This window comes from Falco biarmicus, chromosome 5 (assembly GCF_023638135.1).
Source record: "Falco biarmicus isolate bFalBia1 chromosome 5, bFalBia1.pri, whole genome shotgun sequence".
Taxonomy (NCBI): Eukaryota; Metazoa; Chordata; class Aves; order Falconiformes; family Falconidae; genus Falco; species Falco biarmicus.
This window is the reverse complement of record NC_079292.1, coordinates 86,842,544-86,859,444: the sequence shown is the minus strand read 5'-3', so window position 1 is coordinate 86,859,444 and position 16,901 is coordinate 86,842,544. Positions and strand designations below refer to the sequence as shown.

Sequence of the window (16,901 nt, the reverse complement as noted above, 5' to 3'; positions counted from 1 at the left end):
GCTCAGTTTTCTTCCTTAGGTGGGCACTGGGGCTGGGACTTGGCTTAGGTCTTGGAAATGCTTGTGTTGTCTTTATAGGCTGATTGTACAGTGTGAGGGCTGGGTTTACATCCCATGTCTTCCTCCAGTGTCTGCAAGAACAGGCTGAGTGCAGGTGTTGCACTGAACAGGAGGTGGTGTTCAGCCATGGGTGCAAGCGCAGTGCTGGGGCTTCTCGGGGATTTATTACCAGGGAATCAGTTCTACCTTCCACTTTTCAGCAGAGACTATGGTGACTGGATTTCTGTCATTCAGCCATTTGGAATCTGTTTAACGTCACCGTCAGGTTTCCCTCCGAAATGATTGCCTTCTACAACTTTCCTGCCTTACGAGGTGTAGAAGTCAATCAAGACAGTTTGAGCACTGCTTTGCTCTTTCCCTCTCCTTAGCTGCTTTCAACCCTCATCATCCCTTCTACATCAGATGAAGGGTGCAGTTCCTTTTAGAGCTGCTTTCCCTCCTAAAAGCACACCTGCTAAATGAGTTGAAGCCTTACTTTGAGGACAAAAAGGGGCAGACCTGCACAGTTAAGAGTGCTGGCTGAAGTTCCATTTCTCACTAGATGTGAGCAATGCTAACGAATCAGACAGGAATCCCCCTCTGAGTGGATAGAGCAAGTTCAAATATGAGACCAGGCTATTAAAATTATTTACCCTCTCCCAAACTGCAGTTAATAGAGTTTTGCCTTGGTAAGGTATGCTGATTCTGGGCATCCCCAGCATCTCAGAGTAAAAATATCCTTGACTCCATACTGGAAAGCCATATGTCTTAACCTGAAAGTTCCAAGTTCATATCTATATATCAAAGAAGCACCTTCTCTTCCAAAAAATGCTGAAGAGTGATAGAGACAACAGATCAAAGCTTGTACGGGGGAAACTGCTGTAAAATTTACTGTTAAACTCAGTCTGAATAAGATTAAGCAACAGCCGAGCCATACCCCTCTGCTGCAGACACACAACTAGCTGCTGGGCTCGGCACTGGCTCTGAGAGCTCAACAGCAAGAAGCGACAGCGAGCAACTGAACATGAGGAGGGCTCTCCTAGAGGTGACAGCAGAAGGGACTCAAGGAGGCAGGATGCGCTTTTCCATCTCAAAGACACAAAGGCTGGAAACGCAGAATTTGGAAGACTACCCTGGGAGTGACAATGTCAACACTTGTTAGGGCCTGGCTTTCTGAGGGAGGTGATCATGGTGGAGCAGTGGCTCAGCCATGATTCAGAAGGAACGCTGCCATCTAGTGCACTTCCAACAGAGCGTCTTCCTACTGTGAAAACAATGGGATTGGGGTCTGTGTGTGCAAAGGCTGGAGGCACCGCCAGATAGGAGAAGGGATTGTATTTTTGGTGTTGCATAGAGAAACAGCGTTTTAACTTCCAGGTGATCTCCAAGCATGAAGAAGAGGCAGGGGAATGAATGCACATGCACGCACATGCACATGCACGGGGGAATGAACGCACACCCACACACCCACACCCTAACACTCCCAGTATGCATGAGTAATCCTCGTAGCTGGAATCTGTGTTTGAGCTACAAAATGGGTTTCCACAAGCTCTCTGGATGCACGCTTGTCCTACACATCGCCTTAGCAATGTCTGATTTCTTACCAGCAGTGGATAACCTGTCAGGACGGGAGCATGCTCACCTACTTGTGTGCCCACTCGCACCCGGACTCTTCCAAGCCCACAGACTCTCTGCGTGCCAGCAAGACTGACGGCTGTAAGGAAAACTTGTCTGTGAAACTGAGATGGACCACACACTTTTTGGGTTTGGTTTTTGGGTTTTGGTTTTTTTTTAGAGATGGCCTGACGGGCTCCATTCAAGCCAGTAACAGAGCAGAAGATACCTGCAGCCCTCTCCTTGTTCAGGACTGTTTTGTCCTGGCGTGTTAGATTCCCAGGTGCTGCGCAGGGGGGAAAGTGCCTGCGTGTGGCACGGCATAGCAGCGGTCTGCCCACCGACAGCCACGGAGCTCTGCACTGTGTAGCTGCTGGGGTCAGCGGGGAAGGAGGCTTAGGGCTGGCAGAATAAACCGTCCTCAGGAAGGAGTCACTCAGATTTATGTTCAGACTGATTTTAAAAAAACCCTCCATTTTTCTCAGTCCAAGTCAAAATGGTCCATATGGATACAGTGATGGTGAATTCTACTGGCTCTAGAGGTTTTCGTGATATGCCCTGCTTATCTGACCTGTCAGTGAACAGTTCCTTCTTTCAGGGAAGGATAACCTCACAGGTTTTGGCTTTACAGCCTCTTCCATGTAGGAAGAAGGGACATCTCCCTTTCCATCCTGCCTGTGAAGTAGATGAAAGTTCTTCCAAAGTGGATCATGACCCCTTTGTAAGGTTGTAAGAAGATACAGAAGGAATTGCAAAGTGTTTGTTAGCCTCAAAATGGCTAATTGATTTTGATCCTTGGCAGCAACTTGGAAATTACAGCTGGTTCTCACGTTCATGCCCTGGAGCAGCAAAGCTGTTGCCTGTAGTTAAAAGTGGCCAGTTGTCCCTTCCTAGTGCAAATGTCTTCAGCCAGTGATTACACAGCCATGGAAAAGGGGGGGTGGTGGTGGTGGTGAGCAGTTTGGTGAGCTGACATGAAGACATAAGATCAAAACAGCTACATGAGGGGTGGTGCTGCAGGAGGGGGGACCTGAAAAGTTGTAGATCAAGTAACAGATTGTTCACTTCCCCATTACTCTCGGTGTAACATTGCTGCAGAGCTGGCTTGCTCCCTCGGCAAGCTCTCCCACACTGGCCAGAGACCGTCTGTCTGACTGGGTCTTCTGATACAACTACTGCTGTCTGACATCCGTGTAAACTTTCAGACTTTTTATGTCAAGAAATGCACCCAGTTCATTCTGCGCAGGGTGAACCAACCACACGTGTGCATGTTGTGCAGCCTGCCTGCATCCTGGCGAGGCCGATCGCGCCGCTCCTACAGCCGCAGCAGAGGTACGCGCTGACTCGGCAACAAGCAGCTGATGAATTAATCTGATCCCTCCACTAGATGGGATGCAAGCACCATAATTTCTAAGCACTTCTTGTTAAAATGTGAAGTTCCAGCACAGCTTGCTCAATATAACTGGTTTCCATACCAGATACTCTAGCCAGGGGCTATGAAAGGCAAAAGTGTTTAGTTCCAGTTCTTCTTTGTCGGAAAGGGCACAAAAAATGAAATGATTCGGTGCCCCAGAGACACGGTAATAGATGATTGGGGCTGACATCACCCAGCAATCAGGCAACATGATGCCCCTGCAACCCTCTAGGTCATATCCTAATGTGAAGAGAAATGAGGGAGCAAGCTGAGGCTGAGACCTGTCACTTCAGCATTGTCGCTAGATGCAGCAAGAGCTGTAGCTGTCCAGAAAAAGGAGACACAAGCTCATTTTTGCAGGCAGTAAGAAACTTAACATTTTTATAGATCTCTAACCTTACTACTCAGTACAATCTTACTCCATTATTGCTAGTACCGTAATGTTCGCTGTGGCCCTAATTGCACTTCTCATTCATTATCACAGAGTAACGATAGCAGACAGTATATGAGTAATACCTCTACTCCCCTCGATTTTATGCTTTTAATTTTGTGTGTAGATGTTAGGAACATTGTTATTACTACTTTCTCTCTGAGGAAAAAGAGACAGAAAGAAAATAAGTTGCCCAAGAACTCAGCAAGTGTATAGCACAAACAAGCAGTACCTGTGTGTCCTGACTCCCAGCCTCCTGAACAATATTCTGAATTACCAGGGCCCTTCATCACTATGAACTTCCCAGGAAGCTAGACACAGTCCCTTTAGAAAACCTCTTGGATTTTTATCTTGACAGTGCAGCAGACCAGACATTGTGTTGACTCTAATCTTAAAGGTACATTTTTACTGAAATTAAATGTGGAAATAAACACAACCTTGAGGACACTAGGTTGTCTGTTATATTTTTATATTCAGGTTTGTCTAATCTTTTCACTTTCAGTTTGCAGAACACCAAACATCTTTGTTCTGACACCACTCAGACGGGGTTCATGCACTGTCAATCCAAACTGGACAGTTGAGTAGAAGGCAAAATGAGCTTGTGGGATCTGGGAAGGTGTGAGGAATAAGGATTCTAGTATGTGCATGAGTTGATTAGCAGTGAAATGATTATATGCTTTGTAATTTAATGCCTAGCATTATGTTCAAGAGTTAATGTCCCCTGGAGAGGAACTGAACACTTGTAATTCCCCCCAAGCTAAAGCCTCGGAGGCTGCAGAAGCAGTCAGGCAACACTGCATTAGGTATGTTCAGCTAATGCTTTTGGTGCTTCCTTAGTAACCCGAAGGACTTGCAATCTGAAGCACAGTTTCATGGCAAAAGATGAATGCTGTTCCCAAGGAATCGCAGCCTGGGCCCTTCATGTCATATTTACTTTGAGCTAAGGGCCTCTCTTAACTTCGTTCTGGTGCAGCTCTGTTTTGTTTGACCTTAATGGTGCACGTTACAACCACTCTGACTGTTGCTCCTTTGAACAACAATAGCACCTGGGTGAATATAAAAACCCTGAAAGCACTGTCACATATCAGATACAGTGGGCAAGGCAAAAATCTCTTTTGTTCTACTTTTTGCCCCACAGTGTAAATTCCAATGAAAAACACTGGGGGATGGGGGGGACCACAAAAAACTCAAACCATGTTCCTCTCCCTGCATGGCAAAGAAATACTAGAGGGTCGGAAGTGTAGACACTACAAGTCTCCTGGATGTCCTCTTGATGTGCTGGCATTATTCAGTTTTCAGCACCAAACACACCTGAAAGGGCAACTTCAATGACTAGTATGTGCTTCTGCTATGCCTTGAAGCCACATTTTCTCACACTATTACTTTAGACTATACTTGCTGTTGTCTTCCCACTGTCCTTCCGAGAAGGTTCGCAGGTCAACTTTGTGTGATGCAATGCTAGTTATTGCTTCTTGCCATATGTATATTTTGCTTTTAGCAGTTGTGGCTCTCATGTTTTACAACACGAACAACAAACGTTTTACAACATGTTTCACGTGTTGGCACAGTTTTAAGCGAACTTTTTACTCCCGTTGCAGGCTTCCCCTGGATCAGGCAATAGCCACCTCACCTATGGTGATGGACCAGTTAAGACAGATACTGGCCACCTTGCCTGTTGGTATTGTATTATTTGTTTAGTAGTGGTGTTCAGAAGCTGTATTCCACAATGAGGTCCTCATTTAACAGACAAAAACAAACAGATAGTTCGCACCCACAGAGCTCACCGCCTAGGGTTATGGAAAAATATATCAAGTGGAGGTCAAAGAAAAGTAAAGGGCAATAATGCAACACCAGCCACCCTGCTTTCCATGGGCCTCTTGCCTCAGGGGTAACAGTCAACCTTGCCTGCACAGGACCAGATGTCTCTTGCTTAATACATACATATACACATGCACACACACGCAGGCTGTGCATAAATTAAACAGTCTTTAGAGTGCTAACAAATAGTGAATGCTAAATTCAGGCCAGATGTGACCCACTCACTAGACACCAGCAACAAGCTTCGGGCTGGAGTTCCATGTTGTTGGAGGTGGCTTGGAAAGGTGGCTTGATGAGGAAGCTCCAACACTTGAAGTCCAGGGGGCCTCTCTGTGGTCTTGCCTTTCTTCCAGCTTTACGGATGCCCTGGACACAGGCTATCATCCAGCAGTGAGGGTGGCTGTTTTGATGTCCTTGCACTTTGCTTGAACACTTCTTGGAAGAAAGCAGGTGGGGGGGGGTGGGGGGGTGGTGTATGTCCATGATGCGGGTTAGGATGTGTTCTACTTAAATGTTTGAAACACAAAGATATGTAAACTTTTAGAGTCTGACAATCTAAAGGATCCCATTCCTGTGCATCCTATTCTGTTGGCATCCTTTGGGAAGATCCAGGCTTTTCCCGCTAATTTTTGTTCTGAGTCTCATATCCAGTGTAGCAGACAACTGAGGTAATGCAGGGCTGAGCAGCTGGAACTCCTGTGTGGCTTGCAAGATACTTCACAGCAGGCTTCCTGCTCTACCCTGCGCCACGGCTTCAAAATGAACAGCAAACCTGGAGAAAACATAGCGGCCTTGGCGCTCAGAGTGAATGCCTGTGGGAAAAGAGCCATCAGAATGGATTTGTGGATTAGGCCACCTTTTGTGAATACATTCAAAGTTGTCCTTGAAATGATATTTCTTTAATTTCAAAAGAGTGCTGCTTCTGATTTTTTTCCCTTTTGATTAACTAGGAATTGCATCAGCATCGCCATTATTATTACTAAATAAGACTCTGTTTGAGTTTCAGTCCATAAAGTTTGATCAAATGCATTTTACTATTGCTGTCTAAACATTTCATTTAGTTAATGTCTAACTTCAAGTATTTTTAATATTTGTACTTACCGAATTATTCGGAGAGAAGCTACTGATCATAGGCCAAATGCTGATGTCATTTACACCAACAATTAGCCCAACATTGCCCAACTCATCGGGTGCTGCCAGGGTTTGAGGCTCTGGTGTCCTCCACAGTTCCTCCCAACAGATGGCAGCCTCTTGACTTCTCTCTTTCCCTCGGATTTTAGGCAAAAGGCAGCAGGGAAAACACCCTTATTGTAGTTTTGCCTTGAACACGAAAGACTTTTGTCCTTGATTTAACCTTTGCTAGTCAGACTAATGGTGGTAGGGGAAAGAAGCCAGTCCCTGAAGCCCTGAGAAAGAGGGGAGTGGATTTCACATAAATACACGAAATAACAGGGATGATTTCACAGTCAATACGTCATGAAATAGCTGTCAGAAAAGTCTGAGTCAAATGTAATGTGAAATGTTCACAGAAAAAGGAAGCAAGCCCAACGGAACTCCTCCGCTATGGCATGTTTTGGGGCACAGCTGCCTCTTGCAAACACTTTTTAGAGACTCAAAAAAGCTCTGTGACTGGCTAAAAATAAGCCTTGGCACCTTTCATGCAGACTTTGCAAAGCCCTGTCACAGATAGGAATTGAGGCTCGACAGTCCTTGCAAGGTAAGATCTAAAAGGCTTTTATAGACAGGGGAAAGTGAGGCACCAAAGGTGGTCTACACACAATTTAGTACTAGGTATAAGTATTTTGGTGAGGGATGGGATCTTTTAATCTTTTTGTTATAACAGTACACTCCCTACTGTGCCAGCAGTTACAACGTACCTTTGTACCACTACAGTGGTAAGATTTGCCCAACATGAACATATTATTCCGATAAAAGTATATGAATACCAATATAGTTGTGTTAATACTAGAGTCTGTATAGCTTTATTGAACTGCCACAACTAAAGCAGTACAACCTTGACATACAGATAAGGACTAAGTATCTTATCCAACTATATGGAGCAAGTAAATGACTGAACCGGCAATAGTTCACAGCAGTCTTCCTTCCCAAGCTGCTTTCTGGATTGCCCAAAACTATTCTGTTCACATTTTTTCTCGCTAAAGGGTAACACAAAGCATCATTGTTTGTTCAAAATGTCATGATTTAAAAAAAAGATGCCACACTCTTATTTATAAAACCAAGTGAAACAAAACATTCAAAAGTGTTTTGTCTCTTCTCTCTCTTCCTTCCAGTGATACCTGGTATTTTCATGGATGCTTCTGAAGGAGTGAGTTTTAGCAGTGCTTTAGTCGGGCCTGACAAGGTACCGCTATTTCCGTGGAATGACTTGAGAGAGTTCAGATTTTTTTAGATATATCTACCAATGTTCATCCCAAGTGGATGCTTTAAATAAATAAATCAATCAAAATCCACCCCCCCAAAAAAAACAACCCCCCCCCAATTTATACGGAGACCAGCATATCCAACTGTCAAGTGGATAGTATGACAGTGGTTTAACAGTGTACATCTAACTACTTGTAGTGTGTAAAGTATTAGAAATGGCTCTGTCCCTGAGGGATTTTGTGAAGCCTTGGATCTTGGGTTTCCTCCCCACGTAGGTGTGGGACTCAGCTCACTGAGCCCTGCACTGGAGACAGCCCTAGTAAGAGGCCAACAAGGAGGACTGTGGTCCGTGAAGGGTCTAGTGAGGGGCTGGGGAAAAGGACTTGGTGGAGCAGAGCACACAACACTGTCCAACGGTGCAATGGGATGTGCAGCGATGCTAAAGGAAAAGGCAATGGGCCTCTGTAGGGGAAGCGGTAGGGCGAGCCCACAGTTCTACCTCATGTGAAGATGATGTTTTAGTCCTGTTCTTTGCTTAAGGTGTTTCATTTCTATGGCTCTGCATCCCTATCTGGGCTACCACATACCTGTTGTAGCGGTTCAGATAATGCACATTCCTGTTATCCTCTTCCAATCAGCCTTTGCAAGTTGCCTTCCCTGCAGACTACACCGAAATTTGTCTTCCTTGCTCCCCACGGAAGAGCTTTGTGGGCAAGGTGGGCTAGCCATGGAGTTGGCCTCTTCAAAGAGCATGACAGAGCAAGCCTGGCGATGCAAGGGTCACTACAGGCAGCTAGGGCACAGACTGATCTACAGCCAAGCCAGACTGAAAAATTTCAGGATCGTCATCAAGCCCAAATTAAATATTTCTGAAGTTCAGAATATTTTCTCTTTTAAAACTTCCTTTTCTGTGAAAAACTCTGCTAATTCAGTATTTCGGGACAAAAATTAATTTTGAATTATCTGGATTTCCCTTGGGAGGGAAATTCTGCTTTTCAATGAGCTGGAAGTGATGTATCTTAAAATTCCCAGGCAACAATCTTATATTGGTATTTTTAATTCTGAGGACCATTCCCACGAGTTTCTAGTATTTTTAAAGTAGGTCAAATTTTGAACACAAAAAACCTTAAGAGTTATGCCCCTTTCATCTTTTCTTAGGAGCAATAAGCCTTTTTGGTATTATTGCTGGCTTAAATATTAAACAGGAAGCAAATTACATTTCCAGTCATTAAAGTACAATAGAACAGCTCTATTGTCTGAATCAGTGCAGTATTAGGTCAGATTGTCACAAAATGCTCAGAAATGAAGTCTTATTGAAAGAATGCAATAAATTAAGACTTTTTATGCTTTCACTATGAGCTCTGCCTGATGAGAGATTACTTCTTCATTCCTGCCAATTAAAGTGGGAAATTCAGGCCCCAAAACTTGAATTCAGTAAGCAACTATATGGAATTTGATATTCCCATGCATAAAGTGACTACAAAAATGCAACACATTGAAATGCCGTTTAGAAGATTCCAAGCTTACCGGTCCTACTGTGTGACCAGACACCTAATTTTTAAGATCCTAGGTGACTCTCCAAATAGAGGCATTTGCTTGCAACGCCATCAGCTTGGAAGGAATTGTACTGTAGAGCGGTTTAGCTCAAGCAGCACAGAGGTGTGGAGTTAACTGTAACGCTCCTCTAGTCAAACCCCTGCTCATAGCAATGTAATGCTGGGACGGGTCTGAAAGATCTTGCAGGGACGAGCGTAGACAACACTTGACAGTACCAGACACCCCGTGCCTGGTAGCCTCCCAGCAGTGGCGTCCTGACTATATCTGATTTGACCTTAAGCCTGACGACAAAACAAAGCAGAAGCTGGAAACTGCTGCGGCTTAGAGAAGCAATATGCTACCATTGAGCTGCCCGGTGGTATCCCATCTTCAGGAAAAGCAGGAGCTGCTGGCTGTTGCTGAAAGGCATGGGGAGTTTTGGGTTGTCTCCCACAGATGCTTTGTTTCCAGTGTCGCACTCCCCAGCCTGTCCCAGCAAGGCAGTGTGCTGCTCAAGGTCTTCCTGCTTCGCTGCCTTGGGCAACTGTCCAGAGGGCAGTTGGCCCCACACTGTTGTGCTTTTAAAAGCATTCAGTATCGGGGATTCTATGGCCTCCAAGGACTCTCTTACTGTGCTGAACCCACAAAAGGTTTTCCCAATATCTGAACCAAAACGCTGCTGTTACCTTTTGTCTTGGCCCAGTGGATGTGGAGAACAATTTACCTTCTTCCACAGTAATTCTACTTAATGCAAGCATTTTGTACTCTTCCCCTCTTTCTTCCCTTTTCTGGACTAAACGAATCTAATTCCTTTTCTCTTTTTTTTGTATGCCATGTTTTCTAAGACTCTTATGATTGCCACTTCAAAGTTTTTAGTCTCCGATCTTCAGAACCTCTTCTAAATGCAGTGTCCGAAACCACAGTATTCCAGCTGAGGCCTCCTTGGCAGTGGGTATACAAGAACTATTTTTCCCTGAGCTTACTTTACGTACAAGTCTCCTGGTTGTACGCCCTAGAATGAGATCTGCCCTTTTCACCTTCGCTTTGTATTTCGCTTGTGATCTAGCCTGACCTCTTGCTTCCTCTTCTGTAGCCTTTCTGCATCCTCAGTCATTCCTCTTTCAGGAGGAAGTTCCTTAACTGTTTCTAGAGTTGATTTCTGTTTCTATACCATGCTTAGCAATTCTATTAAATACCAGGTTGTTGGCTGGATCACTTCCTCAACGCTATCAGTTCACATTCTAATTGCATCCTCTGAGAGGTTTGTAACATTTTTGAGCATGATTTCTAGCCATAAATTTCAAAAGTGTGCTCTCTGTCCCACAATAATTAATGATGACATTAAAAAAGAAGCAGACCCACATCATTGCCGGATGGAAATACTCTTCCCTGTTGTGTCAGGAAATCACCAGTAACTTGCTGGGCATCTCTGATAAAGCTGCAATTCCCACCAGAAATGCCACCCCATGATCTGGATGGACAACAAATGCTGTTCAAGGAGGTGAACCTCTTCCTCTGCATCTTTTTAAAATCCCCTGTCCTTCTGCACTATGCCTTTTAATTATGCATCCATAAATTCATTGCCACCTCCACCTGTTGTTACCTCAAGTTACTAGCTGGGAGGAATCTGCTCTCTAATGGTCACATAATTTCTCATTTAGTGGAATAACTCAGCTAGAGGAGCCTCAGCTCATTCTCAATACTTGGTTACAGACTGTGAAAGATTTATGTATATGAAGCGTGCTCAGTTTTACTGTCATGCGCCATTGTTTTGACAGCCCAGATGAAGTTCCAGGTATGACATTATCAAACAGAATATGCCCTAGAGAAATTATTTTTCTGAGTGTTTTACTTCACACTCCGTCTCAGCTTAAAAATGCAGAACAGGCCACAAGGAAATGAAAAGTAAAGCTTTGATTCAGCAAAGAACCTCAGCATACGCTTCCATTTAAGCAGCTACGCAGCCAGATTACGCCAGTGCTTAAAATCCAAGTGCATTGCTGTAATACTGAGCTGAGACTGGTGGGGTGCCTTACCTTCTTTTACTACCTGTTGTAATTTGCTTACTAATTACTCCCCTGACATTGAAAACCAAAACCAAAAATCCCTCCAAAACCAAAAATACCATATACTGTAATAAATAAGGGGTATGTTCTAATTGGGGCAACAGAGGTACGGGGGGTGGGGGGGTGGGGTGTATCCCACATGACAGGAATACAAATATAAAGTTGTTCAGGGAGGATAAGGGGAGGAAGAGAGATGGCCTTGTTTATTACATACCAGTTCTGAAACTGAATGAGCTAAGGGAGTGAGAGCTGCTACAAGCCCCTGGGAACGATGAAAGAAGCTGGGCACTCTCCCGGTAAGGATCTGCTACAATACCCAATTGACGAGATCGAGTTGCTTTCTGTGAACAGCTAACTGAATCACCCAAGCTGACGGCAATGGGAGACCTGGTTGTTCAGGAAGGACCCCAACAAGGGATGTTTCCTGGAGAACACTGGTGACGAACTTCGACACGGAAGACGGAGAAACCAACGGGAACGGGAGCTCTTCCTCACGTGGTTCCAACAGACAGATATAAATACTCGTGATACCAATGTGGGAGGCAACTTGGGTTAGGGTGGTAAGTATAGATTGGATGATCCATGCAAAGGAAAGGACAGAGAATGGCAAACATAACCGAGAGCTGGGATGAGGGAACTGGAGAGTTGGGATGTTGCATCACAGAGGAGCAGTGCGTCAGAGAAAAAGGAATCAGGAAACTCAGCGTTCTTCAAAGGAATGATAGCCACCAAATCTAAACTAACCTATTGTACAGGAAGGAAAAGGAAGTATAGTAAGAGACGAATGTGGATAAAGCACGAGTTTTATTTGACCTGAAACAAAAAGGAAGCAGGCAGAAAGAGGAAGGTAGGTCAGATGAACAGCATTCTGGTAGAACACAGAAGCATGCAGGATTAGTCGGAAACACCGGCAAAAGAAAAAAGCAGAAGAGCTGTTAAGGATGGTGAAAACTTTATAAATATATTCGTGGTAAAGAAAACTTAAGGTCTTGGCCTTCTCTTTGATGGGAAGTGATAGAGGCCATTGCAACCAGCTGCCCTCAGGTGCCTTTCTGGAGGACCCAGCGCTGCCAACCCACCTGGGGACCCTCAGGAGACACCTGGGGACCCTCAGGAGACTCCTCGTGGTGCTGGCAGCAGCGCTGGCCACGGCAGCTCGCTTCGGACCTGGTGGCAAAGCCAACCCGTCCAAATGGTGCCTTCACTGTAAGAACAGCTGTCACTGCCACCTGAGGGGGTCTAAAAACACGGGGGCTCCGCAGGGCCCGGTGCCGAGGTGAGAAGTCCCCGCTCCCGGGCAGAGACCGCCGGCAAAGTGGTTTCACCCGGCCTCCCGGGCAGAGAGGCCAGGATTCACCTCGAGAAGGCAACGCAGCGGGTGCCGCCGGCGTTACGCCCCAGGGCAATGCGGGAAGGGCCGCGGCGGAGGGCCGCAGGCCGCCTCGGGCACAGGCACGGCGCGGAGAGCGCGGAACGGGGGCGATCACCCTCCCCGGCACCTGCGTGCCCCCCGCCCCGGTGTGAGGAAGGAAACGGTTCCGTGTCCCTTCCTCCCACACCCGGCAGGGCCGGGGCAGCAAGCAGTGCCCCGCCCGCCTCACACCGACCCAGGCCCGGCCGAGCGGCCGGTACCGGCCTCCCCACCGCCCTCCGCGGGAGCCCCCGCCCCGCCCCGCCCGGGCAGGGATGCCCCGGGCACCGGGCGGGGGCGGAGGGCAGCGCCCCATTGGCCGGCGGCGCGTCAAGCGCGGCTCGTCTGCCGGGCTGCCGTTGGCCCAGGCGGCTGATGGCCCCGGCCCGCTCCTTCCTTCCCATTGGTCGCCTGGGCCCAGCGCGCCCCGCCTTGCCCCCGCCCCTCTGGGGTCATTTAAGTTTATGGAGAAAATAAATAAATAAAGCGGGAAATAGAAATGCGTAGAAGACCGGGGGGTAGGGGGGGGAGGGAAACGGCGCGCAACCTAACGTGTTTGCTTGAGGGCGGAGGCGCTCGCGGAAGCCAATAGGCACCCAGCTGCCGAGATGTGTGACACCTCCGTAGAGCCAATCAGAGGTCTAGCTCGGCGAAGGCGGGCCACCATCGTTCTAAACTGCGGCCAATGAGAGTCGCTATCTGTTTGACCGACATTTGCTCCTTCCAATAGAAAGGGCGCGTAGCGGGTCGGGGAGCGCGGCTTCGCCTATACACAATTAGCGATGAGTGGCGAGAAGCGGGGCGTGCCCAGGCAGCGGCGAGGGCGAGGCCCGCCCGGGAGTGGCGGGGCTGTGAGCCAATGGGGACAGCCCGGCGGGGAGCGGGGGGGGCCGGGGGCCAATGAGGGGGCCGCCGAGGCGGCGGCGGCTGCCTGTGAAAGTGCCGAGCTGCTGCGCGAAGGGAAGGGAGAAGATGAGAGAGGTACCGCGTTTCCGGGGTCAGCGGGGGGTTAGGGGCGGGGCCGCCGGCCGTTCCGCCTACCGGGGGGCGGGCCGGCCGGTCTGCGCCGTGAGGCGGGCTGGTGGCGGGCGGCGGAGGGGTTGGGGGGGGGGAGGGCGAGCCGTGTTTCTCGGGGCGCGGCGGTTTGCCCGGCGCGAGGGCGAGCCATTAGGTCCCAACCGCCGCCCTGAGGCGCTGGGCGCGCGCCGCCTCTCCTCACGCGTCCCGCGGCGGCCGGGCGGGGAGGCAGAGCCCGTACCCACCGCCCCGCTCTCTCCCGTGGCATTTCCCTGTCCCGCGAAAGTTCCCCGAATCGGCGGGGCCGCCCCGCGTAGCCGCAGCGCCGGTCCCTTCGGGGCGCGCGCGGCCGGCGGAAGAGTTGGCACCAACGCGCCCCCCTCCCCCGCTCCTCCTCCTCTTCCCCCCGCTGGCCGGGCCGCCGGGAAAAGTTGCCAGCGCCCTTTTGTGAGCGGCGCGACGGCCGGGCCGGGGCCGGGGGGCAGCCGCGGGGGGGAGGGGGGGCGGGGAGCGGTGCGCAAGGTGCCTGGGGCCGCCGGTGCCGCGGCGGGGGGGAGCCGGGCTGGGGAGGGGTCGATCGTCCTCCGGCACCGATGAGCTCCGATGAGCTCCGCTGGTTTTTGGTGCCGGCGCTTGGGGCTCATGGAGCGAATATGCGCGTTGGTCCTCGCCGAGGTTGGCGGCGCGTCTGTACCTGAGCGATCTGTCGGGATAGTTTATATCGCGGGTCCAGGGGTGGCTCTCAGAGTGGCCAGTCGCTTGGCTTTCCGCTGCCAGGCGGCTGTTCGTGCCAAGATGGCAGGGTCTCGTACCCAGGCTTCTTTAGCCCTGTCAACGGGGAGTGCGCTCGCATTTATAAATCGGAGTACAGAGGTAAAATGAATTTCCTAGCCGCTGCAGCGAGAGAACTGGAAAATGGGCTGCCTTACTGCCAGCTGTCCAGACTCTGCTTTCTTTTGCAGCCGAGGAAATCTTTTATTTTTCAGCTTAAATGCCGTCTTGTCGGTCCTGAATGTCAAACGAGAAATTGCAAGAAATTTGTAAGAGTCGTGGCTTAGTGAAATGAACTCATAACCAAAGCCTGAAAGCAAGGTTCTCACATCAAAGTAATTAATTTAGGAGAAAAAAGTATCTCTATAAAACCTGTGGTTATTTACAACTGTATAACTGTCCTGAAATCCAAATAGCTTTTTGGGTTTTTCTCAGTGCCTGGGATGGACTCTGACATAGAAATTGTGTCTTTGAAATTATGGGGCTAGTGTTACAGAATTGCAGAATCATTTAACATCTGTGAATCTTACTGTGCTTTGTAAGAAAGACCAACTCAAGACAAAAATTACGATAGGAAAGTAGTGTCATACTTCTCCTGCACACACAAAAAACCAAAAACCAAACAAACCAGCAAGCAAACCACCCCTCAGAGCCCAGAGCTCTTTTAGCAGCTAGTCTGTCTTCAAGTAGATGCTATGAGTATACGCTATTAGGGCTGATTGGGAGGATCCTTCCCACCCCAGTGGAAAATGTGGTATTTGTGAAGTTGCAGTTTTCTGCAGGGAAGTTCCAGTTTTACTGGAAAAAAAGTTAAGATTTTTCTGACCAGAAAAATAAAGTGATGGTTTATGGCTACCTGCCTTGAAGACTTCTGTCAATTCCACATTCTGCTTTACAGGGAGAAAGCACAATTATAAAAATCTTCCCCTGAGAGATATCCACCTTCCCCCCCCCCCCCCCCCCTTTTCTTGTTTTGTTTTTTTTAGTTTTTTCCTCCCCCCCTTTAAAGGAATTGCTTGGAATTTTTATTCCACAAAGGATGAGAGCTTTACTTCTTACCCTGAAACATAACTGAACATTTTTTCATCAGACGAAAATTCCAGTATTTGGCTAGCCCAAATCAAAACTTCTGGAAACTTGGGGCCAGATCTTTGGCTTGTACAAACTGGCTAGTTCCATTGTGTTTAGTCCACAGAGGATTTGGCCCTAGTTAATTAATGGTTCACCTGAGGTCATGCAGCGAGTTGATTTTTAAAGCTGGAGACTGAATTCAGAGCTGTTATTATTCAATCCTGTCATATATCTTGAAGTTTACTGCACAACATTGTATTTTTCTTAGACAGGCTGGATTAGTAAGAGCCAGAATCCATGAGGCTCTGATTGCAACTTTTCTTAAAAATCATGTTCTGAAAAATCTATTCAATTGTGATCTTACTAGAAAAGAGAGTAAATATGTTGTAATTAGTGCATAGGTGACACTGACTACCGAGGGAGAGAGAGGCCTGAAAAACTGCTTTTGTTATTTAAACCTTTCTTTCAAAGTACAAAAGCATTTGATTGGCACTTCACTGATTTAATAGTCCATTTGTAATGCAGGAAGAACATTACAGAAGATTTTAGCATTATTTTAAATCTCATCATTTAACCTGTAGGTGTTTTTTTTTTTTTTTTTTTTTAAATCCTCATTCCTAGCAGAAGAAAACTTTCTGATAGCATGTAGAATCAGGGACTTGTCAGTTGTTAAAGATATGGATGCCTTGTGTCTTCCAAAATTAAATGGTTTGTAAGTCTTAAAGCCTAGCATGTTTGTTGTGTTAGCACAGAAAAACCCCAAACAAAAATCACAAACAAAACCAAAAATTCTCCTGGCCGAGGATTTCATGGTTGCTGTTACTACATTGTAATGTTTGGAATGGAATCCTAAGCCCCCTGCTTTAAAATCAGGGTTGCTAACGTTCAGACTGAAGAGGAGAGCAGTTCAGATCCTGCATGGCAGCGATGCCAGATGTGTAAGATACCAGCTAGCTCATTCAGTAGCCTGCATTTACAGAGGTTGTCTTTCACCTGTACTTGCAGAAAGATGCATTGTGACAGTTGAAATTTTTTCCATTTTACACACGGGGAAGAGCATGAAATCCAAACAGACCAGCATGCACACACCCTCCTGCCCACCCCTGTTCTGATATTCAGGGGAAAATAAAATTTCATTAAGTTTATGAGGGCTCATTTTTGCCTTCCAAGTATTTGGGGAGTGACATCATTGGTAAAATAATACATGCTAGAAAGACCCTGAATTAAACAGCGCTGAAATGACTTCCCAATCTCAAAGAGCAGTCAGTGACAGAGTTTGAAGAGACCTTCTGCCTCCCAGGCCACAGCTGCACCTATTGGCTTCATTGTCCC

General features: G+C 47.3%; 1 protein-coding gene and 1 long non-coding RNA gene across 3 annotated transcripts in view; one reads left to right on the top strand and one right to left on the bottom strand.

The window, feature by feature from the left end:
• Positions 1-3,594: 3,594 nt before the first annotated feature.
• LOC130150453 (uncharacterized) lies at positions 3,595-15,333 on the bottom strand. 2 transcript variants are annotated; one of them, XR_008822237.1, is made up of 2 exons: positions 14,422-15,333; positions 3,595-6,127 (listed from the first exon to the last, which is right to left on the bottom strand). It is a non-coding gene; the product is annotated as an uncharacterized LOC130150453 (long non-coding RNA). The 2 variants fall into 2 exon arrangements; XR_008822236.1 differs by lacking the exon at positions 14,422-15,333 and adding an exon at positions 6,417-13,087.
• ZBTB20 (zinc finger and BTB domain containing 20) overlaps positions 13,621-16,901 on the top strand; it is a 519,609-nt gene continuing 516,328 nt past the window's right edge. Inside the window, exon 1 of the mRNA XM_056341444.1 lies at positions 13,621-13,691. The gene's annotated coding sequence lies outside the window, so the exon portion shown is untranslated. The remainder of the gene's footprint in view (positions 13,692-16,901) is intronic.